The sequence below is a fragment of the Pongo pygmaeus genome, chromosome 4 (assembly GCF_028885625.2).
Source record: "Pongo pygmaeus isolate AG05252 chromosome 4, NHGRI_mPonPyg2-v2.0_pri, whole genome shotgun sequence".
In the NCBI taxonomy this organism is placed as follows: Eukaryota; Metazoa; Chordata; class Mammalia; order Primates; family Hominidae; genus Pongo; species Pongo pygmaeus.
In genome coordinates, this window is record NC_072377.2 from 52441854 (window position 1) to 52466151 (window position 24298).

Consider the following 24298-nt stretch of genomic DNA (forward strand, 5'->3'; position numbering starts at 1 on the left):
GTGAGCTGAATGCACACACGAAAAAGCAGTTTCAAATAATGCTTCCGTCCAGTTTCTAGGTGAAGAAATTACCATTTCCAAAGAATGCCTCGAAGAGTTCCAAATATCCACTTACAGATTCTGAAGAAAACAATGTTTCGATGTTGCTCATTCAAATCAAGGTTCAACCCTCTGAGATGAATGCACACATCATAAAGAAGTTTCTGTGAATGCTTCTACCCTGTTTTTATGTGATGATATCTCCTCTTCCACCATAAGCCTCCAAGCGCTCCGAATGAACACTTGCGCATTCCACAAAAAGAGTGCTTCAAAACTGCTCTATCAATAGGAAGGTTCAATTCTGTGAGCTGAATGCACACATCATAAAGAAGTTTCTGAGAATGCTTCTGTCTAGTGTTTGTTTAGGTGAAGACATTTCCTTTTCCGCCGCAGGCCTCAAAGCACTCCGTATGAACACTTGCAGATTACAGATTGCACACAATGGTGTTTCAAAACTGCTCTAACAAGAGAAAGGTTCAACTCTGTAAGTTGAGTGCACACATCACAAAGCAGTTTCAGAGAGTGTTTCTGTCTAGTTTGTATGTGAAGAAATTCCCGTTTCCAACGAAGGCCTCCAAGAGCTCCCAATATCCACTTGCAGATTCTGAACAAACACAGTTTCATAACTGCCCCTTCCAAAGGAATATTGAACCCTGTGAGTTGAATCCACACATATTAAATCATTTTCTCAGAATGCTTCTGCATAGTTTTCATGTGAAGATATTTCTTATTCCACTATAGGGCTGGAAGCGCTCTAAATGAACACTTGAGGATTCTGCAAAAAGACACTTTGACAACTGCACTTTCAAAAGAAAGGTGCAACTGTGTGAGTTGAATGCAAACATCACAAAGCAGTTTCAGAGACTGCTACTGTCTAGCTGTAATGTGAACAAATTCCCGTTTGCAAGGAAGACCTCAAAGCTCCAAATATCCACTTGCAGATTCTGCAAAAGCAGTGTTTCAAATCTGCTCTGTCGAAGGGAAGGTTCATCTCTGTGGGTTGAGTGCACACATCATAAAGTAGTTTCTGAGAATGCTTCTGTCTAGTTTTTATGTGACGCTATTTCCTTTTCCACCACTGGCCTCAAAGCGCTCCGAATGAACACTTGCAGATTCTACAAAAAGAGTGTTTCTAAACTGAACTCACAACAAAAAGGTTCAGATCTGTGAATTGAATGCACACATCACAAAGCAGATTCAGAGAATGCTTCTGTTTATGTTTTAGGTGAAGATATATTCTTTTCCCCCATAGGCCTCAAAGCGCTCTGAATGAACACTTGCAGATTCTACGAAAAGAGTGTTTCAAAACTGCTCTATCAAAACAAAGGATGAACTCTGTGAGTTGAATGCAACTTCACAAAGCCGTTCAGAAAATGCTTCTTTCTAGTTTTTGTGTGAAGTTATTCCCGTTTCCAAAGAAGGCCTCAATGGGCTCCAAATATCCACTGGCAGATTCTGCAAAAACACTGTTTCAAAACTGCTCCATCAAAAAGGTTCAACTCTGTGAGTTGAATGCAAGCATCAGAGAGTAGTTTCTGAGAATGCTTCTGTCTGGTTTTAATATGAAGATATTTCCTTTTACACATTAGGTCTCAGTGCGCTCCGAAAGAATACTTGCGGATTCTGTCAGAAGAGGGTTTCCAAAGTGCTCCATCAAAAGAAATGTTCTACTCTGTGAGTGGAAAGCAAACATCACAAAGCAGTTTCAGAGAATGCTTCTGTGTAGTTTTCAGGCGAAGAAATTCCCATTTCCAACGAAGGTCTCGAAGAGCTCCCAATATTCCCTTGCAGATTCTGCAAAAACACTGTTTGAAAACTGCTCTATGAACAGAAAGGTTCAACTCGATGAGTTGAAAGCACAAATCCTAAAGAAGTTTTTTAGAATGCTCCTGCCCAGTTTTTAGGTGATGATATTTCCTCTTCCACCATAAGACTCAAAGCACCCCGAATGAACACTTGCACATTCCACAAAAAGAGTGTTTCAAAACTGCTCAAGCAACACAAAGGTTCAACTCTGTGAGTTGAATGCACACATGAAAAAGCAGTTTCAAATAATGCTTCCGTCCAGTTTCTAGGTGAATAAATTACCGTTTCCAAAGAATGCCTCGAAGAGTTCCAAATATCCACTTACAGATTCTGAAGAAAACAATGTTTCGATGTTGCTCATTCAAATCAAGGTTCAACTCTCTGAGATGAATGCACACATCATAAAGAAGTTTCTGTGAATGCTTCTACCCTGTTTTTTTGTGATGATATCTCCTCTTCCACCATAAGCCTCAAAGCGCTCCGAATGAACACTTGCGCAGTCCACAAAAAGAGTGCTTCAAAACTGCTCTATCAATAGGAAGGTTCAATTCTGTGAGCTGAATGCACACATCATAAAGAAGTTTCTGAGAATGCTTCTGTCTAGTGTTTAGGTGAAGATATTTCCTTTTCCACCGCAGGCCTCAAAGCGCTCCGTATGAACACTTGCAGATTACAATAGTGTTTCAAAACTGCTCTAACAAGAGAAAGGTTCAACTCTGTAAGTTGAGTGCACACATCACAAAGCAGTTTCAGAGAGTGTTTCTGTCTAGTTTGTATGTGAAGAAATTCCCGTTTCCAACGAAGGCCTCCAAGAGCTCCAAATATCCACTTGCAGATTCTGCACAAACACAGTTTCATAACTGCCCCATCCAAAGGAATATTGAACCCTGTGAGTTGAATCCACACATATTAAATCATTTTCTCAGAATGCTTCTGCATAGTTTTCATGTGAAGATATTTCTTATTCCACTATAGGGCTGGAAGCGCTCTAAATGAACACTTGAGGATTCTGCAAAAAGACACTTTGACAACTGCTCTTTCAAAAGAAATGTGCAACTGTGTGAGTTGAATGCAAACATCACAAAGCTGTTTCAGAGACTGCTTCTGTCTAGCTGTAATGTGAACAAATTCCCGTTTCCAACGAAGACATCAAATCTCCACATATCCACTTGCAGATTCTGCAAAAGCAGAGTTTCAAAACTGCTCTATCGAAAGGAAGGTTCATCTCTGTGGGTTGAGTGCACACATCATAAAGTAGTTTCTGAGAATGCTTCCGTCTAGTTTTTATGTGACGCTATTTCCTTTTCCACCCCTGCCTCAAAGCGCTCCGAATGAACACTTGCAGATTCTACAAAAAGAGTGTTTCTAAACTGAACTCACAATAAAAAGGTTCAGATCTGTGAATTGAATGCACACATCACAAGGCAGATTCAGCGAATGCTTCTGTTTAGGTTTTAGGTGAAAATATATTCTTTTCCACCATAGGCCTCAAAGCCCTCTGAATGAACACTTGCAGATTCTACGAAAAGAGTGTTTCAAACCAGCTCTATCAAAACAAAGGATCAACTCTGTGAGTTGAATGCAACTTCACAAAGCCGTTTCAGAGAATGCTTCTTTCTAGTTTTTGTGTGAAGATATTCCCGTTTCCAAAGAAGGCCTCAATGAGCTCCAAATATCCACTGGCAGATTCTGCAAAAACACTGTTTCAAAACTGCTCTATGAAAAAGGTTCAACTCTGTGAGTTGAATGGAAGCATCAGAGAGAAGTTTCTGATAATGCTTCTGTCTGGTTTTAATATGAAGATATTTCCTTTTACACATTAGGTCTCAGTGCTCTCCGAAAGAATACTTGCGGATACTGTCAGAAGAGAGTTTCCAAATTGCTCCATCAAAAGAAATGTTCTACTCTGTGAGTGGAAAGCAAACATCACAAAGCAGTTTCAGAGAATGCTTCTGTCTAGATTTCAGGCGAAGAAATTCCCATTTGCAACGAAGGTCTCGAAGAGCTCCCAATATTCCCTTGCAGATTCTGCAAAAACACTGTTTGAAAACTGCTCTATGAACAGAAAGGTTCAACTCGGTGAGTAGAAAGCACAAATCCTAAAGAAGTTTCTTTGAATGCTGCTGCCCAGTTTTTAGGTGATGATATTTCCTCTTCCACCATAAGACTCAAAGCACCCCGAATGAACACTTGCACATTTCACAAAAAGAGTGTTTCAAAACTGCTCAAGCAACAGAAAGGTTCAACTCTGTGAGTTGAATGCACACATGAAAAAGCAGTTTCAAATAATGCTTCCGTCCAGTTTCTAGGTGAAGAAATTACCGTTTCCAAAGAATGCCTCGAAGAGTTCCAAATATCCACTTACAGATTCTGAAGAAAACAATGTTTCGATGTTGCTCATTCAAATCAAGGTTCAACTCTCTGTGATGAATGCACACATCATAAAGAAGTTTCTGTGAATGCTTCTACCCTGTTTTTATGTGATGATATCTCCTCTTCCACCATAAGCCTCAAAGGGCTCCGAATGAACACTTGCGCATTCCACAAAAAGAGTGCTTCAAAACAGCTCTATCAATAGGAAGGTTCAATTCTGTGAGCTGAATGCACACATCATAAAGAAGTTTCTGAGAATGCTTCTGTCTAGTGTTTAGGTGAAGATATTTCCTTTTCCACCACAGGCCTCAAAGCGCTCCGCAAGAACAGTTGCTGATTACACACAACAGTGTTTCAAAACTGCTCTAACAGGAGAAAGGTTCAACTCTGTAAGTTGAGTGCACACATCACAAAGCAGTTTCAGAGAGTGTTTCTGTCTAGTTGGTATGTGAAGAAATTCCCGTTTCCAACGAAGGCCTCCAAGAGCTCCCAATATCCACTTGCAGATTCTGAACAAACACAGTTTCATAACTGCCCCTTCCAAAGGAATATTGAACCCTGTGAGTTGAATCCACACATATTAAATCATTTTCTCAGAATGCTTCTGCATAGTTTTCATGTGAAGATATTTCTTATTCCACTATAGGGCTGGAAGCGCTCTAAATGAACACTTGAGGATTCTGCAAAAAGACACTTTGACAACTGCTCTTTCTTTTTTTTTTTTTTTTTTTTTTTTGTCTCTCCACATATACTTTTTATTTAAATTTTGTGTTTGAGTTACTTACAGACACACTTTGAGTTACTTGCAGACAAGCTAGAAGAACTAGTTTCTTCTGCAAAACCATGGTGCAATGATCATATACTGGAAATTTAACTTTAATACAATACATTCCACTATACGCATTGCCTTATATACAATGCATTTCATAATCCATATTCAGAGTTCCCTCTAATTGTACCAAAGGGTCTCCTATAGCTGTTATTAGTTTCCATTCAAAATCCAACCAAGGCTCTCACATTGCATTTGGTTTTGTGTCAATTGTGACAGCCTTGTGAAATTTCTTTATTACTTATTTATTTTTTTTTGAGACAGGATCTCACTCTTTCACCAAAGCTGGAATGCAGTGGCGCAATCACGGCTCACTGCAGCCTCGACCTCCTAGGCTCAAGTGATCCTCCTGCCTCAACCTCCTGAGTAGCTTGAACCACAAACCACAGCCACCACACCTGGCTTTTTTTTTTTTTTTTTTGAGAGACGAGACCTTGCTGTGTTGCCCATGCTATTCAAACGCCGGGACTCAAGGTGAGCCATTGTGCCTGGCCTGAAATTTCTTTACTTTGTGTGCACAGGGCCCTCTCTTCCCTGCAAATCCCAAAGTGATTTCCGGTAGATATCTTGGGTATATTCAGATGTAAAAGAAAGTTTGTCATTTTGATGTGTTAAAGAACTTCGGGGGTCAAACAGTCCCAGACTGCCCATTGAGCATTCTCTTTCTTCCTTCTTGCAATGCAGCAACAAAGTCTTGTTTTAAAATTGTATACCTCTAGCTGTCTTTTTCCCACAAGGGGAGCTGCAGACAGAAGGTGAAGGAGCTGTGAGTCATGCAGTCAGGATGGGGCTCTCCAGGCCCCCAGGGAGGGAGGAAAAGTGAGGAGATGCATGTTCTCTGAAGTTGCCAAGAACCTGGTGGACCAGGGTACCGAGAGGCAAGCCCTAAGCCACAGTCAAACACAGCAGAGAGGTGGCCCCCAGACCTCATTTCTACTAAAGCAGACATTGCTTAGACATGATATAATCCTTATTGCCTGACTGTTTTTCCACATAAATTATCCTGAATTTTGTAATGACATGCAGGAGAATGCCATATCAAATAGACCCTTTTTGATTTGTATCAGTCAAAGTTTTTTTTTTTTTTTTAATTTATGAAGTATTTGTTGATCATTCTTGGGTGTTTCTCGGAGAGGGGGATGTGGCAGGGTCATAGGATAATAGTGGAGAGAAGGTCAAGAGATAAACACATGAACAAAGGTCTCTGGTTTTCCTAGGCAGAGGTCCCTGCGGCCTTCTGCAGTGTTTGTGCCCCTGGGTACTTGAGATTAGGGAGTGGTGATGACTCTTAAAGAGCATGCTGCCTTCAAGCATCTGTTTAACAAAGCACATCTTGCACCGCCCTTAATCCATTTAACCCTGAGTTGACACAGCATATGTTTCAGAGAGCATGGGGCTGGGGGAAAGGCCATAGATCAACAGCATCCCAAGGCAGAAGAATTTCTCCTAGTCAGAACAAAATGGAGTCTCCTATGCCCACCCCCTTCCACACAGACACAGCAACAAACCGATTTCTCCCCCCTTTCCCCACACTTCCTCCCCCACTCTTCAACAAAACCGCCATCGTCCTCATGGCCCGCTCCCGATGGTCGCTGTCTCTTTGGAGCTGTTGGGTACAACTCCCAGACAGGGCAGCCGGGCAGAGGCGCTCCTCACCTCCCAGACAGGGCGGCCGGGCAGAGGCGCTCCTCACTTCCCCGACGGGGCCGCCCGGGCAGAGGCGCTCCTCGCTTCCCAGACGGGGCCGCACGGGCAGAGGCGCTCCTCACTTCCCAGACGGGGCCGCAAGGCAGAGGCGCTCCTCACTTCCTCCCAGACCGGGTGGCAGCCGGGCAGAGGCGCTCCTCACCTCCCAGACGGGGCGGCCAGGCAGAGGCGCTCCTCACTTCCCAGACGGGGCGGCCGAGCAGAGGCGCTCCTCACTTCCCAGACGGTGTGGCAGCTGGGCAGAGGAGCTCCTCCCTTCCCAGATGGGGCAGCCAGGCAGAGGCGCTCCTCACTTCCTCCCAGACGGGGTGGCAGCCAGGCAGAGGCTCTCCTCACTTCCCAGAGGGGGCGGCCGGGCAGAGGTGCTCCTCACTTCCTCCCAGACGGGGTGGCAGCCGGGCAGAGGCACTCCTCACCTCCCAGCGGCCGGGCAGAGGTGCTCCTCATCTCCCAGATGGGGCAGCCAGGCAGAGGTGCTCCTCATCTCCCAGACGGGGCGGCCGGGCAGAGGTGCTCCTCATCTCCCAGACGGGGCAGCCGGGCAGAGGTGCTCCTCACTTCCTCCCAGACGGGGTGACGGTCGGGCAGAGGCACTCCTCACCTCCCAGACGGGGCGGCCGAGCAGAGGCGCTCCTCACCTCCCAGACGGAGTGGTCAGGCAGAGGCGCTCCTCACTTCCCATATGGGGTGGCGGCCGGGCAGAGGTGCTCCTCACTTCCCAGATGGGGCAGCCGGGCAAAGGCGCTCCTCACTTCCTCCCAGACGGGGTGGCGGCCAGGCAGAGGCACTCCTCACCTCCCAGACGGAGTGGCCGGGCAGAGGTGCTCCTCATCTCCCAGACGGGGCAGCCGGGCATAGGTGCTCCTCACTTCCTCCCAGACGGGGTGGCAGCCGGGCTGAGGCACTCCTCACCTCCCAGACGGGGCGGCCGGGCAGAGGCGCTCCTCACTTCCCATACGGGGTGGCGGCCGGGCAGAGGCGCTCCTCAATTCCTCCCAGACGGGGTGGCAGCCAGGCAGAGGCGCTGCTCACTTCCCAGACGGGGTGGCCGGGCAGAGGCGCTCCTCACTTCCCAGACGGGGTGGCCAGGCAGAGGCACTCCTCACCTCCCAGACGGGGCGGCCGGGCAGAGGCGCTCCTCACTTCCCATACGGGGTGGAAGCCGGGCAGAGGCGCTCCTCACTTCCCAGATGGGGCAGCCAGGCAGAGGCGCTCCTCACTTCCTCCCAGACAGGGTGGCGGCCAGGCAGAGGCGCTCCTCACTTCCCAGACGGGGCGGTCGGGCAGAGGTGCTCCTCACTTCCTCCCAGACGGGGTGGCGGCCGGGCAGAGGTGCTCCTCACCTCCCAGACCGGGCGGCCGGGCAGAGGCGCTCCTCCCTTCCCAGACAGAGTGGCCAGGCAGAGGTGCTCCTCACTTCCCAGAGTGGGCGGCCGGGCAGAGGCGCTCCTCACTTCCCATAGGGTGTGGCAGCCGGGCAGAGGCGCTCCTCACTTCCCAGATGGGGCAGCTGGGCAGAGGTGCTCCTCACTTCCTCCCAGACGGGGTGGTGGCCAGGCAGAGGTGCTCCTCACCTCCCAGGTGGGGCGGCCGGGCAGAGGCACTCCCCACCTCCCAGACGGGGCGGCTGGGCAGAGGTGCTCCTCACCTCCCAGAAGGGGTGGCTGGGCAGAGGCGCTCCTCACTTCCCATATGGGGTGGCAGCCGGGCAGAGGCGCTCCTCACTTCCCAGACGGGGTGGCGGCCAGGCAGAGGCGCTCCTCACTTCCCAGATGGGGCAACCGGGCAGAGGCGCTCCTCACTTCCTCCCAGACGGGGTGGCAGCCGGGCAGAGGTGCTCCTCACATCCCAGATGATGGGCGGCTGGGCAGAGGTGCTCCTCACTTCCCAGATAGGGCGGCCGGGCAGAGGGGCTCCTCACATCCCAGACGATGGGCGGCCAGGCAGAGATGCTCCTCATTTCCTAGACGGGGTGGCGGCGGGGCAGAGGCTGTAATCTTAGCACTATAAGAGGCCAAGGCAGGAGGCTGGTAAGTGGAGGTTGCAGCGAGCCGAGATCACACCACTGCACTCCAGCCTGAGCACCATTGAGCGTTGAGTTAGCAAGACTCCGTCTCCAATCCCAGCACCTCGGGAGGCCGAGGCAGGCAGATCACTCGAGGCCAGGAGCTGGAGAACAGCCCGGTCAACACGGCGAAACCCCGTCTCCACCAAAAATACAAAAACCATTCAGGCATGGCAGCGCGCGCCTGCAATCCCAGGCACTCGGCAGGCCGAGGCAGGAGAGTCACAGGAGCCCGAGGCAGGGAGGTTGCAGAGAGCCGAGATCATGGCAGTACAGTCCAGCTTCGATAACAGCAGGAGACCGAAAAAAGAAGGAGAGGGAGACCGAAGAAAGGGGAGGGAGAGGGAGAGGGAGAGGGAGAGGGAGAGGGAGAGGGAGAGGGAGAGGGAGAGGGAGAGGGAGAGGGAGAGGGAGAGGGAGAGGGAGAAGTCAAAGTTTACAGTAAGAAATATTAAGAAATATGCTCTTGAGCCAAGCATGGTGGCTCATGTCTGTAATCCCAGCACTTTGGGAGGCCGAGGCGGGTGGATCACCTGAGGTTGGGAGTTCGAGACCAGCCTGGCCAACGTGGTGAAACCCCATCTCTACTAAAAATACAAAAATTAAGCCGGGCACAGTGGCTCACGCCTGTAATCCCAGCACTTTGAGAGGTCGAGGTGGGCAGATCACCAGGTCAAGAGATCAAGACCATCCTGTCCAACATGACGAAACCCCGTCTCTACTAAAAACACAAAAATTAACTGAGCATGGTGGCACACACCTGTAGTCCGAGCTACTTGGAAGGCTGAGCCAGGCAAATTGCTTCAACCAGGGAGGCGGAGGTTGCAGTGAGCCGAGATTGTGCCACTACACTCCAGCCTGGGCCACAGAGCAAGACTCCGTCTGACAACTGCTCTTTCAAAAGAAAGGTGCAACTGTGTGAGTTGAATGCAAACATCACAAAGCAGTTTCAGAGACTGCTTCTGTCTAGCTGTAATGTGAAACAATTCCCGTTTGCAACGAAGGCCTCAAATCTCCACATATCCACTTGCAGATTCTGCAAAAGCAGTGTTTCAAAACTGCTCTATCGAAAGGAAGGTTCATCTCTGTGGGTTGAGTGCACACATCATAAAGTAGTTTCTGAGAATGCTTCGGTCTAGTTTTTATGTGACGCTATTTCCTTTTCCACCACTGGCCTCAAAGCGCTCCGAATGAACACTTGCAGATTCTACAAAAAGAGTGTTACTAAACTGAACTCACAACAAAAAGGTTCAGATCTGTGAATTGAATGCGCGCATCACAAAGCAGATTCAGGGAATACTTCTGTTTAGGTTTTAGGTGAAGATATATTCTTTTCCTCCATAGGCCTCAAAGCGCTCTGAATGAACACTTGCAGATTCTAGGAAGAGAGTGTTTCAAAACTGCTCTATCAAAACAAAGGATCAACTCTGTGAGTTGAATGCAACTTCACAAAGCCGTTTCAGAGAATGCTTCTTTCTAGTTTTTGTGTGAAGATATTCCCGTTTCCAAAGAAAGCCTCAATGAGCTCCAAATATCCACTGGCAGATTCTGTAAAAACACTGTTTCAAAACGGCTCTATCAAAAGGAAGGTTGAACTCTGTGAGTTGAATGCAAGCATCAGAGATTAGTTTCTGAGAATGCTTCTGTCTGGTTTTAATATGAAGATATTTCCTTTTACACATTAGGTCTCAGTGCGCTCCGAAAGAATACTTGCGGATTCTGTCAGAAGAGGGTTTCCAAAGTGCTCCATCAAAAGAAATGTTCTACTCTGTGAGTGGGAAGCAAACATCACAAAGCAGTTTCAGAGAATGCTTCTGTCTAGTTTTTAGGCGAAGAAATTCCCATTTCCAACGGAGGTCTCGAAGGGCTCCCAATATTCCCTTGCAGATTCTGCAAAAACACTGTTTCAAAACTGCTCTATGAACAGAAAGGTTCAACTCGGTGAGTTGAAAGCACAAATCCTAAAGAAGTTTCTTAGAATGCTCCTGCCCAGTTTTTAGGTGATGATATTTCCTCTTCCACCATAAGACTCAAAGCACCCCGAATGAACACTTGCACATTCCACAAAAAGAGTGTTTCAAAACTGCTCAAGCAACAGAAAGGTTCAACTCTGTGAGTTGAATGCACACATGAGAAAGCAATTTCAAATAATGCTTCCGTCCAGTTTCTAGGTGAAGAAATTACCGTTTCCAAAGAATGCCTCGAAGAGTTCCAAATATCCACTTACAGATTCTGAAGAAAACAATGTTTCGATGTTGCTCATTCAAATCAAGGTTCAACTCTCTGAGATGAATGCACGCATCATAAAGAAGTTTCTGTGAATGCTTCTACCCTGTTTTTATGTGATGATATGTCCTCTTCCACCATAAGCCTCAAAGCGCTCCGAATGAACACTTGCGCATTCCACAAAGAGTGCTTCAAAACTGCTCTATCAATAGAAAGGTTCAATTCTGTGAGCTGAATGCACACATCATTAAGAAGTTTCTGAGAATGCTTCTGTCTAGTGTTTAGGTGAAGATATTTCCTTTTCCACCACAGGCCTCAAAGCGCTCCGTATGAACACTTGCAGATTACACACAATAGTGTTTCAAAACTGCTCTAACAAGAGAAAGGTTCAACTCTGTAAGTTGAGTGCACACATCACAAAGCAGTTTCATAGAGTGTTTCTGTCCACTTTGTATGTGAAGAAATTCTCGTTTCCAACGAAGGCCTCCAAGAGCTCCCAATATCCACTTGCAGATTCTTCACAAACACAGTTTCATAACTACCGCATCCAAAGGAATATTGAACCCTGTGAGTTGAATCCACACATATTAAATCATTTTCTCAGAATGCTTCTGCATAGTTTTCATGTGAAGATATTTCTTATTCCACTATAGGGCTGGAAGCGATCTAAATGAACACTTGAGGATTCTGCAAAAAGACACTTTGACAACTGCACTTTCAAAAGAAAGGTGCAACTGTGTGAGTTGAATGCAAACATCACAAAGCAGTTTCAGAGACTGCTACTGTCTAGCTGTAATGTGAACAAATTCCCGTTTGCAAGGAAGACCTCAAAGCTCCAAATATCCACTTGCAGATTCTGCAAAAGCAGTGTTTCAAAACTGCTCTGTCGAAGGGAAGGTTCATCTCTGTGGTTTGAGTGCACACATCATAAAGTATTTTCGAGAATGCTTCTGTCTAGTTTTTATGTGACGCTATTTCCTTTTCCACCACTGGCCTCAAAGCGCTCCGAATGAACACTTGCAGATTCTACAAAAAGAGTGTTTCTAAACTGAACTCACAACAAAAAGGTTCAGATCTGTGAATTGAATGCACACATCACAAAGCAGATTCAGAGAATGCTTCTGTTTAGGTTTTAGGTGAAGATATATTCTTTTCCCCCATAGGCCTCAAAGCGCTCTGAATGAACACTTGCAGATTCTACGAAAAGAGTGTTTCAAAACTGCTCTATCAAAACAAAGGATGAACTCTGTGAGTTGAATGCAACTTCACAAAGCCGTTCAGAAAATGCTTCTTTCTAGTTTTTGTGTGAAGTTATTCCCGTTTCCAAAGAAGGCCTCAATGGGCTCCAAATATCCACTGGCAGATTCTGCAAAAACACTGTTTCAAAACTGCTCCATCAAAAAGGTTCAACTCTGTGAGTTGAATGCAAGCATCAGAGAGTAGTTTCTGAGAATGCTTCTGTCTGGTTTTAATATGAAGATATTTCCTTTTACACATTAGGTCTCAGTGCGCTCCGAAAGAATACTTGCGGATTCTGTCAGAAGAGGGTTTCCAAAGTGCTCCATCAAAAGAAATGTTCTACTCTGTGAGTGGAAAGCAAACATCACAAAGCAGTTTCAGAGAATGCTTCTGTGTAGTTTTCAGGCGAAGAAATTCCCATTTCCAACGAAGGTCTCGAAGTGCTCCCAATATTCCCTTGCAGATTCTGCAAAAACACTGTTTGAAAACTGCTCTATGAACAGAAAGGTTCAACTCGGTGAGTTGAAAGCACAAATCCTAAAGAAGTTTTTTAGAATGCTCCTGCCCAGTTTTTAGGTGATGATATTTCCTCTTCCACCATAAGACTCAAACACCCCGAATGAACACTTGCACATTCCACAAAAAGAGTGTTTCAAAACTGCTCAAGCAACACAAAGGTTCAACTCTGTGAGTTGAATGCACACATGAAAAAGCAGTTTCAAATAATGCTTCCGTCCAGTTTCTAGGTGAAGAAATGACCGTTTCCAAAGAATGCCTCGAAGAGTTCCAAATATCCACTTACAGATTCTGAAGAAAACAATGTTTCGATGTTGCTCATTCAAATCAAGGTTCAACTCTCTGAGATGAATGCACACATCATAAAGAAGTTTCTGTGAATGCTTCTACCCTGTTTTTTTGTGATGATATCTCCTCTTCCACCATAAGCCTCAAAGCGCTCCGAATGAACACTTGCGCAGTCCACAAAAAGAGTGCTTCAAAACTGCTCTATCAATAGGAAGGTTCAATTCTGTGAGCTGAATGCACACATCATAAAGAAGTTTCTGAGAATGCTTCTGTCTAGTGTTTAGGTGAAGATATTTCCTTTTCCACCACAGGCCTCAAAGCGCTCCGTATGAACACTTGCAGATTACAGATTACACACAATAGTGTTTCAAAACTGCTCTAACAAGAGAAAGGTTCAACTCTGTAAGTTGAGTGCACACATCACAAAGCAGTTTCAGAGAGTGTTTCTGTCTAGTTTGTATGTGAAGAAATTCCCGTTTCCAACGAAGGCCTCCAAGAGCTCCCAATATCCACTTGCAGATTCTGCACAAACACAGTTTCATAACTGCCCCATCCAAAGGAATATTGAACCCTGTGAGTTGAATCCACACATATTAAATCATTTTCTCAGAATGCTTCTGCATAGTTTTCATGTGAAGATATTTCTTATTCCACTATAGGGCTGGAAGCGCTCTAAATGAACACTTGAGGATTCTGCAAAAAGACACTTTGACAGCTGCTCTTTCAAAAGAAAGGTGCAACTGTGTGAGTTGAATGCAAACATCACAACGCAGTTACAGAGACTGCTTCTGTCTAGCTGTAATGTGAACAAATTCCCGTTTCCAACGAAGGCCTCAAATCTCCACATATCCACTTGCAGATTCTGCAAAAGCAGTGTTTCAAAACTGCTCTGTCGAAAGGAAGGTTCATCTCTGTGGGTTGAGTGCACACATCATAAAGTAGTTTCTGAGAATGCTTCTGTCTAGTTTTTATGTGACGCTATTTCCTTTTCCACCACTGGCCTCAAAGCGCTCCGAATGAACACTTGCAGATTCTACAAAAAGAGTGTTTCTAAACTGAACTCACAACAAAAAGGTTCAGATCTGTGAATTGAATGCACACATCACAAAGCAGATTCAGAGAATGCTTCTGTTTAGGTTTTAGGTGAAGATATATTCTTTTCCCCCATAGGCCTCAAAGCGGTCTGAATGAACACTTGCAGATTCTACGAAAAGAGTGTTTCAAAACTGCTCTATCAAAACAAAGGATGAACTCTGTTAGTTGAATGCAACTTCACAAAGCCGTTCAGAAAATGCTTCTTTCTAGTTTTTGTGTGAAGTTATTCCCGTTTCCAAAGAAGGCCTCAATGGGCTCCAAATATCCACTGGCAGATTCTGCAAAAACACTGTTTCAAAACTGCTCTATCAAAAAGTTTCAACTCTGTGAGTTGAATGCAAGCATCAGAGAGTAGTTTCTGAGAATGCTTCTGTCTGGTTTTAATATGAAGATATTTCCTTTTACACATTAGGTCTCAGTGCGCTGCGAAAGAATACTTGCAGATTCTGTCAGAAGAGGGTTTCCAAAGTGCTCCATCAAAAGAAATGTTCTACTCTGTGAGTGGAAAGCAAACATCACAAAGCAGTTTCAGAGAATGCTTCTGTCTAGTTTTTAGGCGAAGGAATTCCCATTTCCAACGAAGGTCTCGAAGAGCTCAAAATATTCCCTTGCAGATTCTGCAAAAACACTGTTTCAAAACTGCTCTATGAATAGAAAGGTTCAACTCGGTGAGTTGAAAGCACAAATCCTAAAGAAGTTTCATAGAATGCTCCTGCCCAGTTTTTAGGTGATGATATTTCCTCTTCCACCATAAGACTCAAAGCACCCCGAATGAACATTTGCACATTCCACAAAAAGAGGGTCTCAAAACTGCTCAAGCAACAGAAAGGTTCAACTCTGTGAGTTGAATGCACACATGAAAAAGCACTTTCAAATAATGCTTCCGTCCAGTTTCTAGGTGAAGAAATTACCGTTTCCAAAGAATGCCTCGAAGAGTTCCAAATATCCACTTAAAGATTGTGAAGAAAACAATGTTTCGATGTTGCTCATTCAAATCAAGGTTCAACTCTCTGAGATGAATGCACACATCATAAAGAAGTTTCTGTGAATGCTTCTACCCTGTTTTTATGTGATGATATCTCCTCTTCCACCATAAGCCTGAAAGCGCTCCGAATGAACACTTGCGCATTCCACAGAAAGAGTGCTTCAAAACTGCTCTATCAATAGGAAGGTTCAATTCTGTGAGCTGAATGCACACATCATAAAGAAGTTTCTGAGAATGCTTCTGTCTAGTGTTTAGGTGAAGATATTTCCTTTTCCACCACAGGCCTCAAAGCGCTCCGTATGAACACTTGCAGATTACAGATTACACAGAATAGTGTTTCAAAACTGCTCTAACAAGAGAAAGGTTCAACTCTGTAAGTTGAGTACACACATCACAAAGCAGTTTCAGAGAGTGTTTCTGTCTAGTTTGTATGTGAAGAAATTCCCGTTTCCAACGAAGGCCTCCAAGAGCTCCCAATATCCACTTGCAGATTCTGCACAAACACAGTTTCATAACTGCCCCATCCAAAGGAATATTGAACCCTGTGAGTTGAATCCACACATATTAAATCATTTTCTCAGAATGCGTCTGCATAGTTTTCATGTGAAGATATTTCTTATTCCACTATAGGGCTGGAAGCGCTCTAAATGAACACTTGAGGATTCTGCAAAAAGACACTTTGACAACTGCTCTTTCAAAAGAAAGGTGCAAATGTGTGAGGTGAATGCAAACATCACAAAGCAGTTTCAGAGACTGCTTCTGTCTAGCTGTAATGTGAACAAATTCCCGTTTCCAACGAAGGCCTCAAATCTCCACATATCCACTTGCAGATCCTGCAAAAGCAGTGTTTCAAAACTGCTCTGTCGAAAGGAAGGTTCATCTCTGTGTGTTGAGTGCACACATCATAAAGTAGTTTCTGAGAATGCTTCTGTCTAGTTTTTATGTGACGCTATTTCCTTTTCCACCACTGGCTTCAAAGTGCTCCTAATGAACACTTGCAGATTCTACAAAAAGAGTGTTTCTAAACTGAACTCACAACAAAAAGGTTCAGATCTGTGAATTGAATGCACACATCACAAAGCAGATTCAGGGAATGCTTCTGTTTAGGTTTTAGGTGAAGATATATTCTTTTCCCCCATAGGCCTCAAAGCGCTCTGAATGAACACTTGCAGATTCTACGAAAAGAGTGTTTCAAAACTGCTCTATCAAAACAAAGGATCAACTCTGTGAGTTGAATGCAACTTCACAAAGCCGTTTCAGAAAATGCTTCTTTCTAGTTTTTGTGTGAAGTTATTCCCGTTTCCAAAGAAGGCCTCAATGAGCTCCAAATATCCACTGACAGATTCTGCAAAAACACTGTTTCAAAACTGCTCTATCAAAAGGAAGGTTCAACTCTGTGAGTTGAATGCAAGCATCAGAGAGTAGTTTCTGAGAATGCTTCTGTCTGGTTTTAATATGAAGATATTTCCTTTTACACATTAGGTCTCAGTGCGCTCTGAAAGAATACTTGCGGATTCTGTTAGAAGAGGGTTTCAAAAGTGCTCCATCAAAAGAAATGTTCAACTCTGTGAGTGGAAATCAAACATCACAAAGCAGTTTCAGAGAATGCTTCTGTCTAGTTTTTAGGCGAAGAAATTCCATTTCCAAAGAAGGTCTGGAAGAGCTCGCAATATTCCCTTGCAGATTCTGCAAAAACACTGTTTGAAAACTGCTCTATGAACAGAAAGGTTCAACTCGGTGAGTTGAAAGCACAAATCCTAAAGAAGTTTTTTAGAATGCTCCTGCCCAGTTTTTAGGTGATGATATTTCCTCTTCCACCATAAGACTCAAACACCCCGAATGAACACTTGCACATTCCACAAAAAGAGTGTTTCAAAACTGCTCAAGCAACACAAAGGTTCAACTCTGTGAGTTGAATGCACCCATGAAAAAGCAGTTTCAAATAATGCTTCCGTCCAGTTTCTAGGTGAAGAAATTACCGTTTCCAAAGAATGCCTCGAAGAGTTCCAAATATCCACTTACAGATTCTGAAGAAAACAATGTTTCGATGTTGCTCATTCAAATCAAGGTTCAACTCTCTGAGATGAATGCACACATCATAAAGAAGTTTCTGTGAATGCTTCTACCCTGTTTTTATGTGATGATATCTCCTCTTCCACCATAAGCCTCAAAGCGCTCCGAATGAACACTTGCGCATTCCACAAAAAGAGTGCTTCAAAACTGCTCTAGGAATAGGAAGGTTCAATTCTGTGAGCTGAATGCACACATCATAAAGAAGTTTCTGAGAATGCTTCTGTCTAGTGTTTAGGTGAAGATATTTCCTTTTCCACCACAGGCCTCAAAGCGCTCCGTATGAACACTTGCAGATTACACACAATAGTGTTTCAAAACTGCTCTAACAAGAGAAAGGTTCAACTCTGTAAGTTGAGTGCACACATCACAAAGCAGTTTCAGAGAGTGTTTCTGTCTAGTTTGTATGTGAAGAAATTCCCGTTTCCAACGAAGGCCTCCAAGAACTCCCAATATCCACTTGCAGATTCTGCACAAACACAGTTTCATAACTGCCCCATCCAAAGGAATATTGAACCCTGTGAGTTGAATCCACACATATTAAATCATTTTCTCAGAATGCTTCTGCATAGTTTTCATGTGAAGATATTTCTTATTCCACTATAGGGCTGGAAGCGCTCTAAATGAACACTTGAGGATTCTGCAAAAAGACACTTTGACAACTGCTCTTTCAAAAGAAAGGTGCAACTGTGTGAGTTGAATGCAAACATCACAAAGCTGTTTCAGAGACTGCTTCTGTCTAGCTGTAATGTGAACAAATTCCCGTTTCCAATGAAGACCTCAAATCTCCACATATCCACTTGCAGATTCTGCAAAAGCAGAGTTTCAAAACTGCTCTATCGAAAGGAAGGTTCATCTCTGTGGGTTGAGTGCACACATCATAAAGTAGTTTCTGAGAATGCTTCTGTCTAGTTTTTATGTGACGCTATTTCCTTTTCCACCCCTGGCCTCAAAGCGCTCCGAATGAACACTTGCAGATTCTACAAAAAGAGTGTTTCTAAACTGAACTCACAATAAAAAGTTCAGATCTGTGAATTGAATGCACACATCACAAGGCAGTTTCAGGGAATGCTTCTGTTTAGGTTTTAGGTGAAGATATATTCTTTTCCACCATAGGCCTCAAAGCCCTCTGAATGAACACTTGCAGATTCTACGAAAAGAGTGTTTCAAACCAGCTCTATCAAAACAAAGGATCAACTCTGTGAGTTGAATGCAACTTCACAAAGCCGTTTCAGAGAATGCTTCTTTCTAGTTTTTGTGTGAAGATATTCCCGTTTCCAAAGAAGGCCTCAATGGGCTCCAAATATCCACTGGCAGATTCTGCAAAAACACTGTTTCAAAACTGCTCTGTCGAAAGGAAGTTTCATTTCTGTGGGTTGAGTGCACACATCATAAAGTAGTTTCTGAGAATGCTTCTGTCTAGTTTTTATGTGACGCCATTTCTTTTCCACCACTGGCCTCAAAGCGCTCCGAATGAACACTTGCAGATTCTACAAAAAGAGTGTTTCTAAACTGAACTCACAACAAAAAGGTTCAGATCTGTGAATTGAATGCACACATCACAAAGCAGATTCAGAGAATGCTTCTGTTTAGGTTTTAGGTGAAGATATATTCTTTTCCCCCATAGGCCTCTAAGCGCCCTGAATGAACACTTGGAGATTCTACGAAAAGAGTGTTTCAAAACTGCTCTATCAAAACAAAGGATCAACTCTGTGAGTTGAATGCAACTTCACAAAGCCGTTTCAGAAAATGCTTCTTTCTAGTTTTTGTGTGAAGTTATTCCCGTTTCCAAAGAAGGCCTCAATGAGCTCCAAATATCCACTGGCAGATTCTGCAAAAACACTGTTTCAAAACTGCTCTATCAAAAGGAAGGTTCAACTCTGTGAGTTGAATGCAAGCATCAGAGAGTAGTTTCTGAGAATGCTTCTGTCTGGTTTTAATATGAAGATATTTCCTTTTACACATTAGGTCTCAGTGCGCTCCGAAAGAATACTTGCGGATTCTGTCAGAAGAGGGTTTCCAAAGTGCTCCATCAAAAGAAATGTTCTACTCTGTGAGTGGAAAGCAATCATCACAAAGCAGTTTCAGAGAATGCTTCTGTCTAGTTTTTAGGCGAAGAAATTCGCATTTCCAACGAAGGTCTCGAAGAGCTCCCAATATTCCCTTGCAGATTCTGCAAAAACACTGTTTCAAAACTGCTCTATGAACAGAAAGGTTCAACTCGGTGAGTTGAAAGCACAAATCCTAAGGAATTTTTTTAGAATGCTCCTGCCCAGTTTTTAGGTGATGATATTTCCTCTTCCACCATAAGACTCAAAGCACCCCGAATGAACACTTGCACATTCCACAAAAAGAGTGTTTCAAAACTGCTCAAGCAACAGAAAGGTTCAACTCTGTGAGTTGAATGCACACATGAAAAAGCAGTTTCAAATAATGCTTCCGTCCAGTTTCTAGGTGAAGAAATTACCGTTTCCAAAGAATGCCTCGAAGAGTTCCAAATATCCACTTACAGATTCTGAAGAAAACAATGTTTCGATGTTGCTCATTCAAATCAAGGTTCAACTCTCTGAGATGAATGCACACATCATAAGAAGTTTCTGTGAATGCTTCTACCCTGTTTTTATGTGATGATATCTCCTCTTCCACCATAAGCCTCCAAGCGCTCCGAATGAACACTTGCTCATTCCACAAAAAGAGTGCTTCAAAACTGCTCTAACAATAGGAAGGTTCAATTCTGTGAGCTGAATGCACACATCATAAAGAAGTTTCTGAGAATGCTTCTGTCTAGTGTTTAGGTGAAGATATTTCCTTTTCCACCACAGGCCTGAAAGCGCTCCGCATGAACACTTGCAGATTACAGATTACACACAATAGTGTTTCAAAACTGCTCTAACAAGAGAAAGGTTCATCTCTGTAAGTTGAGTGCACACATCACAAAGCAGTTTCAGGGAGTGTTTCTGTCTAGTTTGTATGTGAAGAAATTCCCGTTTCCAAAGAAGGCCTCCAAGCGCTCCCAATATCCACTTGCAGATTCTGCACAAACACAGTTTCATAACTGCCCCATCCAAAGGAATATTGAACCCTGTGAGTTGAATCCACACATATTAAATCATTTTCTCAGAATGCTTCTGCATAGTTTTCATGTGAAGATATTTCTTATTCCACTATAGGGCTGGAAGCGCTCTAAATGAACACTTGAGGATTCTGCAAAAAGACACTTTGACAACTGCTCTTTCAAAAGAAAGGTGCAACTGTGTGAGTTGAATGCAAACATCACAACGCAGTTTCAGAGACTGCTTCTGTCTAGCTGTAATGTGAAAAAATTCCCGTTTCCAACGAAGGCCTCAAATCTCCACATATCCACTTGCAGATTCTGCAAAAGCAGTGTTTCAAAACTGCTCTATCGAAAGGAAGGTTCATCTCTGTGGGTTGTGTGCACACATCATAAAGTAGTTTCCGAGAATGCTTCTGTCTAGTTTTTATATGACGCTATTTCCTTTTCCACCACTGGCCTCAAAGCGCTCTGAATGAACACTTGCAGATTCTACAAAAAGAGTGTTTCTAAACTGAACTCACAACAAAAAGTTCAGATCTGTGAATTGAATGCACGCATCACAAAGCAGATTCAGGGAATGCTTCTGTTTAGGTTTTAGGTGAAGATATATTCTTTTCCCCCAAAGGCCTCAAAGCGCTCTGAATGAACACTTGCAGATTCTGCGAAAAGAGTGTTTCAAAACTGCTCTATCAAAACAAAGGATCAACTCTGTGAGTTGAATGCAACTTCACAAAGCCGTTTCAGAGAATGCTTCTTTCTAGTTTTTGTGTGAAGATATTCCCGTTTCCAAAGAAGGCCTCAATGAGCTCCAAATATCCACTGCCAGATTCTGCAAAAACACCGTTTCAAAACTGCTCTATCAAAAGGAAGGTTCAACTCTGTGAGTTGAATGCAAGCATCAGAGAGTAGTTTCTGAGAATGCTTCTGTCTGGTTTTAATATGAAGATATTTCCTTTTACACATTAGGTCTCAGTGCGCTCCGAAAGAATACTTGCGGATTCTGTCAGAAGAGGGTTTCCAAAGTGCTCCATCAAAAGAAATGTTCTACTCTGTGAGTGGAAAGCAAACATCACAAAGCAGTTTCAGAGAATGCTTCTGTCTAGTTTTTAGGCGAAGAAATTCCCATTTGCAACGAAGGTCTCGAAGAGCTCGCAATATTCCCTTGCAGATTCTGCAAAAACACTGTTTGAAAACTGCTCTATGAACAGAAAGGTTCAACTCGGTGAGTTGAAAGCACAAATCCTAAAGAAGTTTCTTAGAATGCTCCTGCCCAGTTTTTAGGTGATGATATTTCCTCTTCCACCATAAGACTCAAAGCACCCCGAATGAACACTTGCACATTCCACAAAAAGAGTGTTTCAAAACTGCTCAAGCAACAGAAAGGTTCAACTCTGTGAGTTGAATGCACACATGAAAAAGCAGTTTCAAATAATGCTTCCGTCCAGTTTCTAGGTGAAGAAATTACCGTTTCCAAAGAATGCCTCGAAGAGTTCCAAATATCCACTTACAGATTCTGAAGAAAACAATGTTTCGATGTTGCTCATTCAAATCAAGGTTCACCTCTCTGAGATGAATGCACACATCATAAAGAAGTTTCTGTGAATGCTTCTACCCTGTTTTTATGTGATGATATCTCCTCTTCCACCATAAGCCTCCAAGCGCTCCGAATGAACACTTGCGCATTCCACAAAAAGAGTGCTTCAAAACTGCTCTATGAACAGGAAGGTTCAATTCTGTGAGCTGAATGCACACATCATAAAGAAGTTTCTGAGAATGCTTCTGTCTAGTGTTTAGGTGAAGATATTTCCTTTTCCACCACAGGCCTCAAAGCGCTCCGTATGAACACTTGCAGATTACACACAATAGTGTTTCAAAACTGCTCTAACAAGAGAAAGGTTCAACTCTGTAAGTTGAGTGCACACATCACAAAGCAGTTTCATAGAGTGTTTCTGTCTACTTTGTATGTGAAGAAATTCCCGTTTCCAACGAAGGCCTCCAAGAGCTCCCAATATCCACTTGCAGATTCTGGACAAACACAGTTTCATAACTGCCCCATCCAAAGGAATATTTAACCCTGTGAGTTGAATCCACACATATTAAATCATTTTCTCAGAATGCTTCTGCATAGTTTTCAGGTGAAGATATTTCTTATTACACTATAGGGCTGGAAGCGCTCTAAATGAACACTTGAGGATTCTGCAAAAAGACACTTTGACAACTGCTCTTTAAAAAGAAAGGTGCAAATGTGTGAGTTGAATGCAAACATCACAAAGCAGTTTCAGAGACTTCTTCTGTCTAGCTGTAATGTGAACAAATTCCCGTTTCCAACGAAGGCCTCAAATCTCCACATATCCACTTGCAGATTCTGCAAAAGCAGTGTTTCAAAACTGCTCTGTCGAAGGGAAGGTTCATCTCTGTGGGTTGAGTGCACACATCATAAAGTAGTTTCTGAGAATGCTTCTGTCTAGTTTTTATGTGACGCTATTTCCTTTTCTACCACTGGCCTCAAAGCGCTCCGAATGAACACTTGCAGATTCTACAAAAAGAGTGTTTCTAAACTGAACTCACAACAAAAAGGTTCAGATCTGTGAATTGAATGCACACATCACAAGGCAGATTCAGGGAATGCTTCTGTTTAGGTTTTAGGTGAAGATATATTCTTTTCCCCATAGGCCTCAAAGCGCTCTGAATGAACACTTGCAGATTCTACGAAAAGAGTGTTTCAAAACTGCTCTATCAAAACAAAGGATCAACTCTGTGAGTTGAATGCAACTTCACAAAGCCGTTTCAGAAAATGCTTCTTTCTAGTTTTTGTGTGAAGTTATTCCCGTTTCCAAAGAAGGCCTCAATGAGCTCCAAATATCCACTGGCAGATTCTGCAAAAACACTGTTTCAAAACTGCTCTATCAAAAGGAAGGTTCAACTCTGTGAGTTGAATGCAAGCATCAGAGAGTAGTTTCTGAGAATGCTTCTGTCTGGTTTTAATATGAAGATATTTTCTCTTACACATTAGGTCTCAGTGCGCTCCAAAAGAATACTTGCGGATTCTGTTAGAAGAGGGTTTCAAAAGTGCTCCATGAAAAGAAATGTTCTACTCTGTGAGTGGAAAGCAAACATCACAAAGCAGTTTCAGAGAATGCTTTTGTCTAGTTTTTAGGCGAAGAAATTCCCATTTCCAACGAAGGTCTGGAAGAGCTCGCAATATTCCCTTGCAGATTCTGCAAAAACACTGTTTGAAAACTGCTCTATGAACAGAAAGGTTCAACTCGGTGAGTTGAAGCACAAATCCTAAAGAAGTTTCTTAGAATGCTCCTGCCCAGTTTTTAGGTGATGATATTTCCTCTTCCACCATAAGACTCAAAGCACCCCGAATGAACACTTGCACATTCCACAAAAAGAGTGTTTCAAAACTGCTCAAGCAACAGAAAGGTTCAACTCTGTGAGTTGAATGCACACATGAAAAAGCAGATTCAAATAATGCTTCCGTCCAGTTTCTAGGTGAAGAAATTACCGTTTCCAAAGAATGCCTCGAAGAGTTCCAAATATCCACTTACAGATTCTGAAGAAAACAATGTTTCGATGTTGCTCATTCAAATCAAGGTTCAACTCTCTGAGATGAATGCACATATCATAAAGAAGTTTCTGTGAATGCTTCTACCCTGTTTTTATGTGATGATATCTCCTCTTCCACCATAAGCCTCAAAGCGCTCCGAATGAACACTTGCGCATTACACAAAAAGAGTGCTTCAAAACTGCTCTAACAATAGGAAGGTTCAATTCTGTGAGCTGAATGCACACATCATAAAGAAGTTTCTGAGAATGCTTCTGTCTAGTGTTTAGGTGAAGATACTTCCTTTTCCACCACAGGCCTCAAAGTGCTCCGTAAGAACACTTGCAGATTACACGCAATAGTGTTTCAAAGCTGCTCTAACAAGAGAAAGGTTCAACTCTGTAAGTTGAGTGCACACATCACAAAGCAGTTTCAGAGAGTGTTTCTGTCTAGTT